Here is a 17,973-nt window from a genome sequence, read left to right on the forward strand (position 1 = left end):
CAGTCTAGAAAGGACCAAGGCTCTGGAGACGGTAAGCCTCTGGGGGAAAATGAGAACAGGTAGTATACCTCTGAGGAGGTGTAGCTGGTAGTGAGACTTTTTAGAGATGTCTGAGATGTGAGAGGAGAAGGAGAGTGGAGTTGAAGATGACCCCCAGTTTTCTTGCCTCACTAGTGGGTGAGTGCGCATGGCCAAGGGAGGTCGGCCAGAGTGAGAGTGGGAAGTCGGGAGCAAGGGTCCCAATCAGGATGATCTCTGTCTTGCTAGTATTAAGTCAGAGATCATACGCAGCACACCAAGACTGAATTGCAGACAGACAGTCAGGAATGAGTGAAGAGGAGGAGGAGGCCGAGGGTTGCCTGAAAGAGATCTGTGTGACATCTGCATAACACTGAAAGCTGGTGGTGAAGGCAGAGATCCTGCAGGCCAGAGGTGCCATGTAAATATTGAAGAACTAGGGGTATTGTAATTGTAATTGTAATTGTTTGTTTGTATAGTGCTTATAGACAAGTGAAGTTCATCAAAGCGTTTCAAGGCTGGAAGCAAACAAGGGAATACAGTCATCATTCTTAGCATTTGAAGATTCCGAATGATTTAAAAACAATAACTAGCATACTAGTCACAGAGGCATGTCTTCTAGTGAAGTGCTTGACAAAGGGTGCAGGGAGACAAAATAAAAAAGTGGTGTAAGAGGGAAGGGAACATACAGATCATGAACTACAGTACTGGTCTGGTAAACAATTCAGATTGCTTGGTGGTTGGTCATCCAATGTGCCTATGCATGAGTATTTCAACCAAGACCAAAACTACGGGGGGGGGGGGCAAGAGGGAGGATTGGACAGACAGCCTTGCTGGGCCTAGAACATTCAAGGTTGAGTAAGTGAGTAAGTGTGCAGAACAGGAAGTGTGAGGGAGGGGGACAAGTGCGCCCATTCCAGCAGGGGCCAGCGTTAAGTGCAGAGTGGTTTTCCCTATCATGGGGCATATTTCAGCAGTGCCAGGCACAGTTCAAAGGCCCGGAGGCAAGTGCAGAAGTGGCGCAGAAGCCTGGGACCTGTGAGGTTCTGAAGATGCACCAGGCGACCAGTCAGCTAACTGAGCTGGGGGGATGAGAAAGGAGGGAGTGAAACCAGTGGACAAGGGGGGTTAGCAGAGGGGAGAGGGAAGGTTTGAACCCTGGGGGGCACTGCAAGTAGTGTGATAGTGGAGAGAAAAGACCCAAGTTCCACCTGGGAAGGACGGTCAGAGAGAAAGAAGGCAAGCCATAACAGGCCCTAATCTGTGATGCCCAGGGTATCACAGAGACGGGAGATCTGGATGTTGTGGTTTACTGTATCGAAAGCAGAAGAGAGGTCAAGAAGAATGAGGACAGAGAGAGATTTAGAGTCAAGATTTGAAAGCGGGTGTTCACGGGTGGTCAGCCGAGCAGTTTCCGTGCCTGCGCATGCTCTAAAGCCACACTAATGGTCATGGAGACAACCAACAGATTCAGTGTGAAGGGTTAGCTGAGAGATAGAGAACTTCTCCAGGAGTTTTCCCAGAAAAAGAGTGATAGAGATCAGGCAGTAGTTTGCCAGAATAGACGGGTCGGCGGGAGGTTTTCTGAGCAGAGGGCGCACAAGAGAGTGCTTGAGAGAAGTGGGGAAAACACCAGTGGCGAAGGAGAGGTTACATCGGTCTGCCAAGGTTGGGGTGAGAGTGTCAATGTTGTCCTTGATGGGTTTTGAGGGGCATGGGTCCACCTGTTTGGAAGAGGCTTTCATAGACCGGACTTGTCTAGGGACCTCCTCAGGTGTGACGGGGAGAGGGAGAGGAGAAGAAGGGGAAGGGTGGGGGCAGCTGAGGGGGGCCAAGAGATGTTGTTGCGTGAAAGTGTGCAGAGGCAAGAATGTTCAGGGTGTCCTGTGTTTTGGTGGTGAAGTGTACAGCCAGGGGCGAGCAAAGGGCCTTGGTGGGTGCAGTGGAGGATGCCGCTGCAGTAGGGTTCCCCAGTTCCTTGCAAACTTTGAAAAGTTTGGCTGTGTTTTTAGATGCCACAGAGATGCAGGCTTGAATATTGTTAGGACTGATTTTATATACTCTGGCCTGGTGGACAGAACAGATGTATAGAAGGCCAACCTATATTGTGACAGGAACAAATCTGGAAAGCTGTAGCCAAACCAGTTTTGGTAGCAGTGACAGGCGGTCTAGGCTAAGTTCTTCAGAGGTGGTGAGCTTGTAAAGAGCCCACAATGAGGTCACACAATGGGAAACACAAATTGCACTTAGACAGGATGTATAAAAATACAGTTATTTATTTATGGCTAAAAGACACTATGAAAAATGACGACTAGCAAGTAGAGCTATCACACAAGGCTATAGAACTAAATAAATGTTTACATTCACTTTGTTATAGGGTGTACAGGATGTGAGGGAGGTGTCTGCAACTCCCTGTGCTTAGTCTCCTAGGACACCTGGATGCACTCTGTGTGATTGGCTGGCTGACTGTCCGTCCAGGACAGCCACCCTGCTGGGTGAGTCACAGCTAGGCTGGAATGAATGAGAGAAAACTGTTTAAAAGGCGATCTCCAGGTCTGGAAGGCAGAGTCGACCACTGGAACGAAAGAACCGAAGATGAGCGGAAGGAAGATGACTGCTGCAACTCCTGGACCATTGGTTTGCCCGGTGAAGCCCTGCTGCAGGTCCAAATTGCCTGAAACTCCATCGACAGAGAAGCTCCTGCAAGGACAACTTCTTCCCTTGAGCTGGTGGGAACAACCTGCTCATAAACCGCCAGGACACCGTCTCCATACGGGTCGAATTTTATTCAGAGTGCTGTTGAAAACCAGATAGCCACTGAGAAGGATACCAGTTTGTGGGCTTTCAGGCACTCACATCAGAAACTCCTGCAAAGGAAAGGATAGGAATAGTGTATGCACACAAGGTCCACAGAGATGATCCCTAACTAAAACTGTCCGCCCTAAGTTGTCTGGGGCCTTGTGCCCAATAATTCAGGTAAAAGTTCCTCAGAAGTTATAAAGCACGAGAAAATGAATGTAGGGTCTCTGGGGTCCAGTGAAGGGTTCTTAGGGTTAGGGTTCAAGTTAGACTAATGCCCAAAAATAGCCCCAACAGTCAGATTTGTGGACAAACAAGCAATGACAAAGCACATATTGTTAGAATTAGTTTATTATTAGCCCCTTGACTTATAATGTGATTATAGGGGTAGGTTAGACGCTCTTTAATGTAACCCCAAACTCTGATTCTTCCCCAGACCTGGCAGATCAAAGGAAGAGGGGCTGACGTTGCTTTTCCCACCAAAAGTCAGGGTCCTCGATTCACAGGGGTTTCCAGTTCGAGCTTATCTCCTGGTTGGTGTCTTTCACTGTTGCAAGGACTCTCGATTGGAGAATGCAGCTAACCTCAATGCAGGACCCCTCTCAGGACTGGACTCGCATCAGGTAAGCTATTTTGGATGGTGGTCACCGAAGCAAAGCAACGCAAAAGGACTCAGCAGCCACGGTCAGACTTTCCCTCTTGTCTCGGGTCCCCTCAATGCTAGGATGCCGAAATATTGCAGGAGGTAGTCTCGTAGGGCCAGCTGAGGATCACCCAAGTTTCAGGCAGAAACTCGGTACGGTGACGCCGGCAGCACAATAGCCCAAAAACAAAGCTGGTGAGCCACAGGACGGATCCAGGGCACTTCTGAAGACTTCCTTTGGCAGGGTACCAAGCAGACTGCAGGAATGGATGGTCCCTCCACTCCAAGGGTCACAGCTCCTTCGCAGGACTACTAAAGATCACGAGCAAGACAGGGCTCCTCCAGGAAAGTAGCAGAAGTTGGTTGCCAGGCCTCCTTCAGTGGGGTCTCAGGTTTTTTTGCAGGTCTCACAGCTGGACAAGATACTTGGCTCCTTCAGGTTTCTCCGGGATCTCTGAAGAATGGGTGCAGGGGTCCTCTTCTTATCCTAAAAGCCAGGTAAGAGCTCAAATTCCCACTAGCCAATAGCAGGACTAGGCCACACACACACACACACCCCAGCAGTGGTCTAATCAGGACCTCCGGTAGGAGCATTCATGCATCCCACTCAGACACACTGAAACCAGTATGTGGATTGGGATTAGGCAGTTCAAGCCCACATCCTGCCAGCAAAAAAACAGCCCTCGAGTAGACCGGCAAAAGCCTCTTCTTTCCCAGGGACTGGCAGTCCTTACAAGCATTTTCCTGGCTTCTCAGGCCAGGAAGAACACTAAAGAACAAGATGGCAGAAGGAAAAGTGAAAAATAACATGGCACGGCCATGTCTGACCAGTAGTCACAGTTAGTAGCCAAATGTGGGAACAAAGTAAGGCTAAAACAGAAATTCCCAAAAAAGTGGGAAAAAATCACTGCTGCCAACAGCTTATCCTTTTAGCACACCTATAGTAACCAAATATCTTCTGAGTGTTATTCTTTGGCAAAAGAAAATGTAACCCATTGTATTGCAGTGTAAGTTGCATTGTACAATGATATAAAGTTACAAGTGATACTAAAGTAACCAAAAGTAGTAACAGAGTAACATGACTAAGGGAAAAAATATTTCCCAGGACTGACAGCCTAACGGACATGTCAGATTCTCTATGACATATGAGCAAAAGCCAGTCCAGTGAAGATTATGTCTTCAATGCACTGTAAAAAGTACATGTCAGATTCCAAAATAAAAGCAAAACGTTCCATAAAGATGGAAGGAAAGGTGAACTGAAGAGAAATCTTTCCTAACAAATATGGACTCTCTTTGTGGAACGAATGAGGATCCTGTATTTCCTTTGATGAAGGCAGCAGGCCGCCTTGTCAGAGGGTGCACCCGAGGATCCCAATTTCCATTCTGCTGCTCTGCACTTGCGTTTAAGGGCAGCCAGTTCAGAGTCATACAAGAGTTGGATTTTTTGGCAGGCTTCAGTCGGACCCTCATGACAGGAGCAAGAATGTTGAGAGTGTTGGAGATGGAAAGGTAAAAGTTAGAGAGGACTGTGTCAGGGTGTGTGTAAGCCACAGGAGTCAAAGGAGAAGAGTAGGTGGAGGCAAAGGGGGCAACTGACACTCTTCTTATGGGTCGGAAAACTTTGGTTGGTTTGTTAGTGCAGGGTTTGCCTGTGCTAAATGAGAAGAGAGCTTCAAGTGTGATGAGAGAAGAGAGTGATCAGTCCAAGAGAGTGAGATAGTGAGTGGGATAGAGAGAGGGATGTCTGTGGAGATGAGAGCATCCAGGGTATGGCCTGCAGTGTGCGAAGGGCCAGAAGGTAGAATGGAGAGAGAAAGAGAGTCACATAGGTTGTGGAAAGGTCCAGAAGAGTCGGAAGAGTCAAGGTGTATGTTAAGATCCCCCAGAAGGAGAATTTGGGGAGAGGAGGATAGGAGACAGAGGCCAGGTCCGCCCATTCCGAGTGGAATAGGGTAGAGTGGCCATGTGGCCAATAGAAGGGGGCCAGAGTGAGGTAGGAGATAGGAGAGGGTGAGAGCCTGCAGACCATGCATTAAAAGGAGGAGTAGACCTGAGTGGGAATAATGGAAACAGGGATCCACTCAGGAAAGTGAGGGCTACTCCACCTCCTGGCCTGTTGGGCCTGGGCTTGGAGAGAATATTGTAACCTTCAGGGAGAGGTGTGTCAACATTTGTGACAGATTTCTCCTTAAACCATGTCTCAGTGTGAGCAAGAACATCAAGATCAAGGAGTTCAAGGAGATGGCAGATGTCAGAGGAGTGCTTGACAGCAGATCAAGAGTTAAACATGGCAACATGATGCAGGTTGCCATTTTCGAAAAAGATACAGGGGGGTACATTGAAAAGAGGTCCACCCTGTAAGAAGTGAGAATGCCTGAGAGATAAAGGCAGGAGGAGGTAGAGGACCAGTAGATGACACGGATGTCAGTGAGGTGAATTCAGGCAAGGGAGCCAGGCATGTTGCAGGCAGCAAGGGAGCCATGGTGTGAAAGGCCATACAGTCAGGAGGAGGTGAGTGAGCCAAGGAGTCTGTGGAAGTAGATGACAAGGGAGCCCGTGAGGAGGAAGGTGGAAAATTGATAAGACAAGGGGGGAGCCTATCAAAAAGTAGGAGGTTGGATTGAGGCCATTTTACCAGGATGGTACCATTCTGATATACATTTATGATGACCCTGGAGATGGAGAAGTTGGCAAGAAGGACCTCCACGCAGGTGTCACCATTAATGTATGAGGCAGAGTAAGGCAAGAGCAGAGAAACCATATGGAGAGTCCATAGGTCGGGTCAAGGTATGACAAAGAGGATGTCAGTGAGAGTCTCAATGGCGGAGGCACTGACAAAGGTGTCAGCGATAGGTAGGCCTGGGTGGGAGCCCATTGTGTCCTTCTTGAGTTTCTTGCTGCCAGACTTAGCGAGAGGTGAAGGATAGGAGATAGAGAAGCAGTTAGAGAAGATAGGAGAGATTGAAAGCGCCATAGAGAGGTCACAGGGTGTGGAACACTTAACCAGGCAGAGAAGTTGTGGTGCGTGGGGGGAAGTAGGCAGGAGACGCACAAAGGAAATACAAACATGACTGGGGAAAAAACAAGGGGAACTGTAAGGGTAAGGCAGCAGAAAAACAGATAGAGCAGAGGGCAGAGGGAGAGACCAGTCAGCGCAGTCACAAGCAAAGCAGATGAGAGCACAACCTAAATTGAATTGATGTAATTTAGATTGAGTTTTAGTAAACTAGCTGATATACCTAGGCTTTCCTTCCCTCACAGGAACAGGTAAATGTGCATAATTTGGTGCAGATTGGTGAACAGGTGTGGATTGTGTAAGGAACAAAGCTTCACCAAGACACAAACCCACAAACAAATGTTGACTTTTGCTGTAATCTGTGGAAAGGTGTGGGGTGCCCAGATGTCATGTAGCTAGTAATATCCGGAGGGTCCTAACAGGTGACTGTGCACATTGTGGTGCAGATTGGTGAAACAGTATGGAATTGTATAGGGAACATACACTTTGCCACAAATCCAAACACAAATGTTCACTTTTATATATATATAGGTAGGAGTTAGTTGTATTGAGCAAGAGGTCTGACATATTGAAGCACAATATTATCACAGGCAGCAGAACGTGTCATCCTAGGATGTGAGGCCTCATTTTGCAGATATAGTCATTTGATTGAAATGTTATTTTGCTGTTGAGCAGGAGGCTGCAAGCAGCCATGGTCATAATGGGAAAGTGATGCCAAACAGTGTTCAGTTAATTGTTGCAAGAGTGAAATCTCCCCAGAGCCTGAAATGGGGCGTGAGGCAGCAGGTGCCTTGCCAGACGATAGCAAAGTGAATACATAATGGTTGTGAAGTACACAGTGAAACACACCGAGTAGAGTCCTCAAATTCAAGAATTAGGTTGTGAGCAGAACACCCCCCATTCGGAGCATGGAATTTGATCCGGAGATCAAATTGCCTTGTTGAAATGGATAAATAGGAGAAATGAAGTTCCAGGAACAAGGCCGCATCACGCATTTTTGCATGCAGTTATTCATTGTGAAAACAGATAACTAGAAGGTCACTTCCAGTGTTGGCAGCATGTCTTGAGACAGGAGTTGCAGGTACAAGAGGAGGAAGACCAAAGGTCAATCATGGGGATTGCAATTATGGTATTCCATGTGATGCAACACAGTTTTGACCTCACTGATTTCCACTCACTACACAATTGGCCTGTCTTGGTGGGATGCTACAGCCCGAGCTGTCACAGTTGTCATTGTCCAGTTAGGGCAGAGATTTTTTATCAATCATATTGTGGGGTTCATTCAAAGGCCCCAAACTGAAGTCCCTTTCGCATGAAAAGCGGGATTGTTCGCTACTGACACAAAAACGGCTTTGCACGCTTGATTGCAAATGAAAACTGAAGGGCACTGTGAAAAAGCCCTACCTGTCATTACACAAGGAAAAGCAGCATTTTAATTCACAAAGCAAAAAGAAATATCAAAGGTCCCTTTCACATGAAAAATATGATTTTTAAACATTGTCACAAGAAAAAAGGCTCTGCATGTGTATTTACAGTTTAAATGTGAAAATTGTACCACTGCTAACAGGAAAATGTAAGGGAAAAAGACATGGTGCGTGTTGACAAAAGGTAATGTATATTATGTTTTGGATACAAAATACCAGTGAAATTTGAAGAGCCACTATGATTTCAATGTCAGTCCAGAGGCCAACCCTGTTTCTGGCTGTTGGACACATCTCATAAGGAACTTCAACACTGGATGTGACATCCCCCATCTAATTACAACTGCAGTAAAGTGTGTCCTGCTAAAGGTGTGGAAACCCCAGTGTTCCCCAGCCTTGCAGGCTCTGAATGCTGTTACTGCAGGACAAGTTTCCCTTGGCTGGAGCATGACTAAAGGTTGTGAAGATTGGGGACTACAACTTCAAAAAAGCATACAACTTCAAAGAGCAAGTTGCAAACACAAAGGCGGTAATTCATAGAATTTAGCACAGAAGCAGCGCACACGGGCAGCACAGAGAGGGAGCGTGCGCCAGCGTGCACAAGCTGTGTGCGTCAAAACCCATTTTCACGCACAGCATATTCATGGATACTTACATCCACAACCAGCTGTGGCGCAGAGTGGCGCAGCGACACTTCAGCAGCGCCAGTTATGCCCCAACCCCGCTGTGTGCGCCAGAAATATTGCAAACATCCCCCACATGGCGCAAAGGCCAGTGTACCAGCATACAGCCCCCAACCGCAAAAACACACTAAAAACACCACTCAGCCCTCACGCACCAGAGAATTTGCATGTAAAACTCCCTGCGCACCCCTCGGATTATGCATACCCCGCTCGCGCCAGCAAAATCACATGTAAACTCCCTACGCACCCCTCGGATTACGCGTACCCTGCTCGTGCCAGCGAAATCACATGTAAAACTCCCCGCGCTCCCCTCGGATTATGCGTACCTCGCTCGTGCCAGCTCAATCGCGCGTAAAACTCCCTGCGCAACCCCTGGAATACACGTACCCCGCTCACACCAGCCAAATCTCATATAAAACTCCCTGTGCATCCCTGGAATACGTGTACCCCGCTCTCGCCAGCGGAATCGCATGTAAAACTCCCCGCGCACCCCTGGAATACGCGTATCCCACTCGCGCCAGCGAAATCGCATGTAAAACTCCCAGCGCAACCCTGGAATATGTGTACCCCACTCGTGCCTGCCCAATCGCGTGTAATTCTCACTCCCGTGCCCCCAGATTCACGCAGCAGTGTGGTGAGAAGCCACATGCACCCCCTGCAGCCAGACCACACCACAGGGGTCCACCCCCCACCCCTCCCCATGCCCCACAGGCAGCCCATCCACCCTCCCCATACCCTGCAGGCAGCCCATCCACTCTGACCATGTCCTGCAGGCAGCCCATCCACCCTCCCCACGCCCCACAGGCAGCCCATCCACTCTGACCATGCCCCGCAGGCAGCCCATCCACCCTGACCATACCCCGCAGGCAGCCCATCCAGCCTCCCCATGCCCCGCAGGCAGCCCATCCACCCTCACCATGCCCCGCAGGCAGCCCATCCACCCTCCCCATGCCCTGCAGGCAGCCCATCCACCCTGACCATGCCCCACAGGCAAGCCACGTGGCACCATGCACTTGGGAGCCCCAGCTCATGTCCCCCCCCCATTGACAGGCACCTGCCAGCAGGCCCAACTCATGTCCCCCCCACCCACCCACCATTGACAGGCACCTGCGAGCAGGCCCCGACTCATGCCCCCCCCACGATGGACAGGCACTGGCCAGCAGGCCCCGACTCATGTCCTACCCACCCACCTACCATTGACAGGCACCTGCCAGCAGGCCCATACTTATGTCCCCCCCACCCACCCACCATTGACAGGCACCTGCCAAGAGGCCTCGACTCATGTGCCCCCCACCCACCATTGACAGGCACCTGCCAGCAGGCACCGACTCATGTCCCCCCCCACCGAATTAACAGGCACCTGCCAGCAGGCCCTGACTCATGTCTACCCCACCCACCATTGACAGGCACCTGCCAGCAGGCCATGCCTCATGTCACCCCCACCCACCCACTATTTAACAGGCACCTGCCAGCAGGCCCCAACTCATGTCCCCCCAGCCACCATTGACGGGCACCTTCCAGCAGGCCCCGACTCATGTCCCCCCAAACACCACGTCATAACTATACAGACCATGGCCCTAATGCCAACCCAAATCCCACACCCCCACCCCCCAGTACAAACACCCAACGATCCACTGCACCCACTCCCTACCAAAATTACCATTCCAAGATTGTCTGAAAAGAACCAGCATGCCCATCAACAAATGTCCTACAGAGCCACACAGTGGCAACACATGACTGAGCCAATGCTCATGGAGACATGCACAAAGGAAATCATAGTAGACCACACCAAGAATGAAGAATAATGAAATGTATTGAAAATAAAAACAAATGACAAAATGAAAATCACACATGCAAATAAAGAAATAATGATTGCAATATGAAAAAGAAAGTGAAAGTCAAGGAAAAATAAAAATCCAAAACATGAAAAAATAAAAGTGGTCCATCCCCAAAGTCCATAGAAATAAATCCCAAGATGAAAAGCATAAAAAAACATTAATCGATGTGAATATAAAAAAACAATAAAGTATGTACATGTCCCTAATATTGAAAACGAAAGTATGAAGGGTTCATTATCCTAAAACAAAAGGAAACCTACCAAAAACCCTATCTAAAATACAACTATATACAAAAAGTGGAGCAAAGTCTGTGAACTCCAAATAATAATTAAAACCAAATGAAACCTAAACCTAAATAACTATATACAAAGACGGTGGGCTAGCCTGAAGGTTCACTTTTTGATGTCCCGGGCCAGGACATCATCGAACTCCATGTCTATGTTCCGGAGGCGGACCTCTTCCCTGGCAATGAGGTCTCGCAGGGATGCAGCCATGGGCTCCTCCAACTCTCTGCAGGTTGCCTCGAGACACTCAGCCTGCCTTAAAGCCCTGTGCATGGAGTTCTCCAACCTGACCATTGTGAGCCGTGCCCTCTCTGCCTGCCGCCGCTCTGCACCTATTCGCTGGCCCAACCGCTGCCACACGGAAGATACTCCCAATCCTGGGTCCTCCTGCCCGTGGCCGATGGCTGCCCCGATGATGTAGAGGGCCCCGAGGCCACATGCTTCCTACGCCAGGCCTGCCACCTCCTTTCTGCTGCCTGCCGCCTCCACCACGACTGCCTCCAGGTAGATCGTAACACCCAGAGCCGTCATACAGGTGCCCTGCTTGTATGTGCCTTCACATCATCCATTGCCAGGGTTCCAGTTGCTGGGGTGACCACCTGTGCTGGAGCTCTGACTCCCGACTATGGCAGGGATGGGATCTCCACCAGCCTGGCTGGGTTTGTTGGGGCAGGTCCACAGGGCGCCCTGGTGTCATCTGGGCCGGAAGACGGCACGGAGAACGACTGGTGTATAGTGTGCACAGAGGAGAAGAGGGTTGCAAGACAGAGCAACACATGGAGGAAACCCCCGACCATGAGCCCTCCCAACTGGGCCACATTGGCACACATCTGTTTGTGATGACATGCGTAGTCCATCCAGGAAGCACGCAGGTCATCACAAATGACACGTGTGAGCAACGCAACACCAATCAGGGCAGACCCAATCCTGTCAAGGGTCCCCACGTCCGCATGTAGGGGACTGCCAGATGATGTGGACCTCCCCCCTACCTGCGGACGGGCCTGGGACGGGGCATCGCTGCTGGTGCATGGTGATGTAGTCACAGTGTCGGGGACAGTGACATGCACAGGCCCCTCCGCGGTGACATGTGCTACCTCCTGCCCCTGGTCTGCACCAAATGCACCAGTGGTATCATCCACACTAGGCCCCATGTGCGGCTCTCAAGCGGCCTCCTCCTCCTCTGTACACACCACCAACCTGGATGGCTCTGCACCGTCTTCCGCCGTCGTCAGCCCTTGTGGGGGCTCACCTGCCCCTTCCACTGCAGCCATAGTGGTGGAAGCAGCACCAGTCACCTCGCTCCCAGATGATGGAATTACCTGGGAGGGTGACTGGGCCTTGCGTCGCCTGCCGGTGGAAGCATCCCTGCTGATTTCCTCCACAGCACCGTCTCCGCCCTCTTCCTCACTCGCCGCTGTGTAAAGGGAGACATTGAAAACAAGCATCAGGGTACTGTACAATAGTCCCCTAGAGACAAAGCAATAGCACATGAGTGGCACTGTCAAACGTCCCTTCCATCATGTCCCTCCACAACACATGGGTCAGTGCAGGCAATACACATGCAGGAACAGGCATGGCACATGCAACAAACATTTGTATTCATGTCCAAGGCACTGTAGAAACATCCAATGGTGGGCTGAAACTCACATGCATCATGGGACATGCTGATCACATGCACACACATCACCGGAGGGTCATGCATCTGGCCCTGTATACCCCCAGACAGAGTGGATACAAGGATGACTACGCTGTATGGCATTTACCAGTCACTTACACACTACTCAGACACACAGACAGGTACACCATGCATGTCCATGACAGCAGCACCCATCTCTCACACCCCAAACATGTCCAAGTACAGACACAGGCATGCATTCATGTGTGCATTCCACATGCTGCTCCGCATGATGCATTGTAACACATACACCATCCATGTGGGTCACGCCTAACTGGACTCACATGCAGCACCATCATATCCCTGCACCCACACATCCATACATGACCCATTTCACACATACAGCCAAGGAGCTAACTACCACCACACTGCAACATGCACTGTTTTAAATGGGAATGCATGGGCACTTACCGCTCGACTCCAGACGGGCCTGCATCCTGAGGATCTGGTGGTGGAGCACTGGGCGAATGTGCTCCATGACCCTCATCTGCTGGTGGTAAGGTGGCCTTGGCGCCCCACTGCATCCGCTGCATCCAAGAGGCGCCGGGCCTTCTTGAGGGTCCTGGACTTGTAGTCCTCACAGCGCTTCTGGACGTGCTTGATGTTGCGGGGTGCCACCCCCTCCGCGTTGATGGCACCCACTATGTCATTCCAGATCCTCTTCCATCCTTCCTTATTGGCACGCAATGGTGTAAAGAGGGCATCATAATGCCCCAGGACTTGCTCCACCAGGATGCCAACTTCATTTGCCCTGCTGGGGGGTAGCCACTGGTGCTGGATGGTCTTGTGTCGGACATGGCAACCCCAGAGGCAGGTTTGGGTGGGCAACTGGTTCCTGGGGATGGGCTGAGGAGCGATGGGATACCAGTCGGGAATCTTCTGTTCCAGCAGGGGTGGTCAAAGGAACTAGACCCCTGCAGATGGCTGATGGCTGATGTGCAGGCACCAAATGGCAGGGCAATGTTGGAAGCAGGCAGGCAAGCAGCAGCAGATGGCTTGTAGTAGGCTCCCCAGGCTCTGTGGGGCAGGAAAATGACCTTTTGGGCAGGAGCGTGGTCTTCCATCTCTTGTTGCGTGGCCAGATTGATGCAGAGTGAATTGGCACGTGAAAAAACAGCACGTCAGCGTGTAATTCGAGGAAAGGGCCCTAGCGCGTAAGCTCATAAGTGATGTAATGCGCGCAGGCGTTTCCTTCTGCACATGTTAATGGTCCGCGTGGGTCTGCAGCGCGCTGTACGTGCTTTCAGCGGAGACCGATGTGTGTGTTTTTCCTACTTTTGGGGTTCACACACGATTACTACACAACGGTTACGCTGTCATGATCTCTGCTTCCAAAAGATCAGGACTTGCCCGACTCCCTTGGAAGCAGACCCATAACCCCGGTTCCGAGTGCCAGCCAGTCCCAATTGGGACCTTTTGGACCCTGTCCTGGCGCCAGTGGCACCAGGCTCATAAAGATGCCCAGTCCCAGCGCTGGAAGCGCCGGGCTCATAATGCTTGGGTGGACTTACCTGCAGCAGACCACGCTGCTTACTTACCTGCCAGTTGAACCCCGGATCCTCTTCTGTTTGGGACTACTTTTCCTGTTGGGTGGGGCAGGAGCCACTCCCTAGGTTCAGAACACTGGAACTCTTCTGGAAAGCAGGAACTCTTTTCTTACCTAGGCGTGGCTGTGGAAGGAGACACCTAAGCACTACAGGAGGCTATTTAAACCACACCCGATGGATGAATCTTGCTTTGTGTTATTCTGCATTCTCTGCAGCAGAACGCTCATCGTGTCTTCTGCTTCTGATCCTGGGCCTAAGGAAAAAGGCTTACCATCCTGGAATCCAGTCTTCAGCAGCACCTGTAAAGACAAATAAAGAACAGGTTAGCACTACGGTCTTCAGTGGCAGCGCATCTCTTACCTGGTCCATCGGCTGTCACCAACGCCTCGCGCTGCATTCTGGCATCTGAAAGTCAAAGGCTTACCTACTCTTCGCATGTTCCGGAGGTCTTCGCACTGCATTCCGGCATCTGAAAGACAAAAGCTTACCAGCTCTTCGCACGCTCCGGAGGCCTTCGGCGCTGCATCCCGCATCTGAAAGACAAAAGAAGGTGCGTTTAAAGACATTGGGCAACTTTATTACTCACGTGCCATTACTCCTTCCCACGCCGAATCCAGTGGGTATTCCAGCACCCTTCAGCTTCTCTAAAGCTCCGAACTTGTACCTGCAAGATAAAAGGGACAGTTAGTGCGCATCGTGAAGCAGGCTACAAGCGCTTACCTAAGTGCTTCCAGGCGCTTCTATTCCTCACGCGGGTTCGATCCTCAACTCTCATCAGCCCGCCATCCGCCATCGCCGGAACTCTGCAAAACAAGAGATATCATTACAAAAGACTTTTAGACATTTGAAGCGCCCAGAACTTACCGTTCGTGCAGTTAACGACGGACAGCAGTCCTCTGGGGTCAAGAGGCCTGCACCCTTATCCAGTGAAGGAACTGGTTACGGCACCCTGCCCCGAGGCAGATGGAGAGCTCGGCGTTCACTTACCTAAGGTGAGGGCGTTAACCTTTGGGGTTCTACAGGAGAAGAGAAAGGGAAGAGGAGAGAGGCACCCAATAACCCCAGTTCATTAATCCCATATTTTCTATCTGCAGACATCTTACTCTTCGAGTAAGACATACAGTGCACAGAGGTCCAGCCCAAAGAGCCAACCGTGTGTTACACATCACCTTTGAAGATACGGCATTCACCCAGTCAAGACCGGCGCCTCTGCGGGAATCAGGTGAGCGTTACAGAACACAAAGCCTACCGCAAAACTCCCACCCAGGCGCTATGGAAACCTCGGATACCGACCAACTAGCCCAGTTACTTGGGGAACTAAGAGCAGAAGTGCATGCAGCCCGTCAGGAAACGAATGCTCTAAGAAGGGAACTGATTATTTCCAAGGAGCGAACAGACGATCTCGCTAGACAATTGCTACAGTCACAAGACGGACAAACTCCGTTACCCGCATCAGGGGCAAATCTTCCTTCAACATCCTCTACGAACCCAGTGCAGATCAACCTACCTGGGAATGTACCTCTGGCTCCGCCCGAACGATTTTCTGGTGACCCAAAGAGGTTTGCAGTATTCATTAATCAGTGCCGGTTGCACTTCTTATGCCAGCCAGCAGCCTTTCCAACTGATCAAGCTAAGGTAGCTTTCGTGCTTTCGTACCTTAGCGGCAATGCGGCAGACTGGTCGATCCCTCTAGTTAATCAAGATGATCCGGTTCTCCATGATTTTCAAGCTTTTCAGCTCAGTATGGAAAAACTGTTTGCAAGACATTCACAGGGGCAGGCCTTGGACAATGAGCTCCTTTCATTGCGACAGGGTAATCAAGACCTTTTGGCTTATATTGCGTCTTTCAATAGACTGAAAAAGGAAACTCGATGGCCTGAGGACAAAAGGATTACGCTGTTTTATAGAGGTCTACGTGGAGAGCTCAAAGATGTGTTAGCCCAAGTAGTGAATCCCCCGCAAGACTGTTCGGACTGTATTGACTTAGTCGTTCAAATTGACCACAGACTGCAGAACAGGAAGGCCGATCGTTCCAAGTTTGATGCTCGAGTATTTTCCAAACCACCAACTCCTACCAAAGGAGTAGACTCCGGGGAACCCATGCAAATAGGGGGCCTGAAAGGACCACTAACACAAAAGGAGCGGGAAAGGAGAAAACAGCTGCAATTATGCCTCTATTGCGGAAACTCGGGGCACTTTCTTCGAGACTATCCGGTGAAACCAGCCAAGAAGGCAGTAGGAGCTGCAGTTACCAGGGTCACAAACTCTGAGCAGGGAAACGACCTCGCCCGACAAGAATAGAGGTCCTCTTGCCGAGCGTTAAAACCAGTTCCGTGACCTCGCATTTCGTGATACCTATGGTCCTCATTAGCCCTGAACATCCGGATCGATTACATGCGATTGAAGCTTACGTCGACAGCGGTGCCATTGGCAATTATGTGGATCATGAAATGGTTTTGAGGATGAATCTGACTCTTTGTCCAAAGGCTGTAAAGGACGTCATTACTACGGTGGATGGTACGGAGATAGCCTCCGGACCAGTAACGCATACCACCCAAGAAGTGACGCTAGTAAGTCAAGATGGACACCATGAGAAGATCGTGTTCGATGTGATCAAGGTCCCTCAGTTCCAGATTATTCTAGGAATTCCTTGGTTAGAGAAGCACAATCCTCAGATCGATTGGCGAGCAAGAACGGTTCAGTTTCCAGAATGTGTCTCTACTTGTCACCCTCGACCTGGTGTTGCACTGGCAGCAATTTCCTCGGAGGCTCCCCAGTTACCTCCTGAATACCTAGAATTCCAAGATGTTTTCCGGAAGGATCAGGCTAACTCTCTACCTCCTCATAGGTCTTATGACTGCCAGATAGACCTGATACCTGGATCTACTCTTCCTTGTAGTAGAATTTATGCCCTCACCGAGCCTGAGAATCTTCACCTCCGACAATACCTGGATCAATACCTAGCGAATGGGTTTATTCGTCCTTCCAAGTCCCCTGCTTCCTCAGCTTTGTTCTTCGTTCCAAAAAAAGAAGGGGACCTTAGAACTTGTATAGATTATCGCGCCCTGAACCAGATCACCGTTAAGAATAGATATCCGTTACCTTTGATCCCTGAACTCCTGGACCAAGTCAGAAAAGCATGCATATATACAAAGCTGGATCTTAGAGGAGCCTACCACTTGGTACGAGTAAAAGAGGGCGATGAATGGAAGACGGCCTTCTGCACCAAGTATGGGCTATTTGAATATCAGGTCATGCCCTTCGGACTTTGCAATGCCCCGGCCGCCTTTCAATATTTTATGAACAATGTCCTCAGAGAGCTCATAGATGTGTGTGTTGTTGTTTACATTGACGACATCCTCGTTTATTCTTCATCGGAAACTGAACATCGGAAACACGTGAAAATGGTCCTCGAGAGATTGCGTTAACACAAACTTTTCGCTAAGTTGGAAAAATGTGTTTTCAACGTGACTGAAGTTGAATTCTTGGGATTCATATTATCACCTAGCGGAGTGCGTATGGATTCAAAGAAGGTCGATGCAATTCTCAAATGGCCATCGCCATCCTCCGTAAAAGGTGTTCAAAGCATGTTAGGCTTCGCTAACTTTTACCGCAGGTTTATCCCCGAATTCTCTCGAATAGTCCAGCCCATCACCGCCTTGTTAAAGAAAAACAAACGTTTTGAATGGTCTACCGAGGCGGAACAAGCTTTCCAGAATTTGAAGATTAGATTTATCTCTGCACCGATCTTAAAACATCCTTGCCCAGAACTCCCCTACATCGTTGAAACTAATGCTTCGAGCCTTGCCATGGGGGCAGTTCTATCACAAAAGGACCCAGTAACCAATCAGTTGCATCCCGTGGCATTTTGGTCCCGCAAATTCTCGCCTCCTGAAATCAATTACACTATTACTGATAAGGAACGTCTAGCTATCAAGTCCGCCTTTAAGGCTTGGCGGCATTATCTTCTGGGGGCCCGACACACCGTTACTGTGATTACAGATCACCGAAACCTGCAATATTTGAAAACCGCAAAAGCTCAATCCTCT

The sequence above is a fragment of the Ambystoma mexicanum genome, chromosome 10, assembly GCF_040938575.1.
Source record: "Ambystoma mexicanum isolate Mex_15411 chromosome 10, UKY_AmexF1_1, whole genome shotgun sequence".
Taxonomy (NCBI): Eukaryota; Metazoa; Chordata; class Amphibia; order Caudata; family Ambystomatidae; genus Ambystoma; species Ambystoma mexicanum.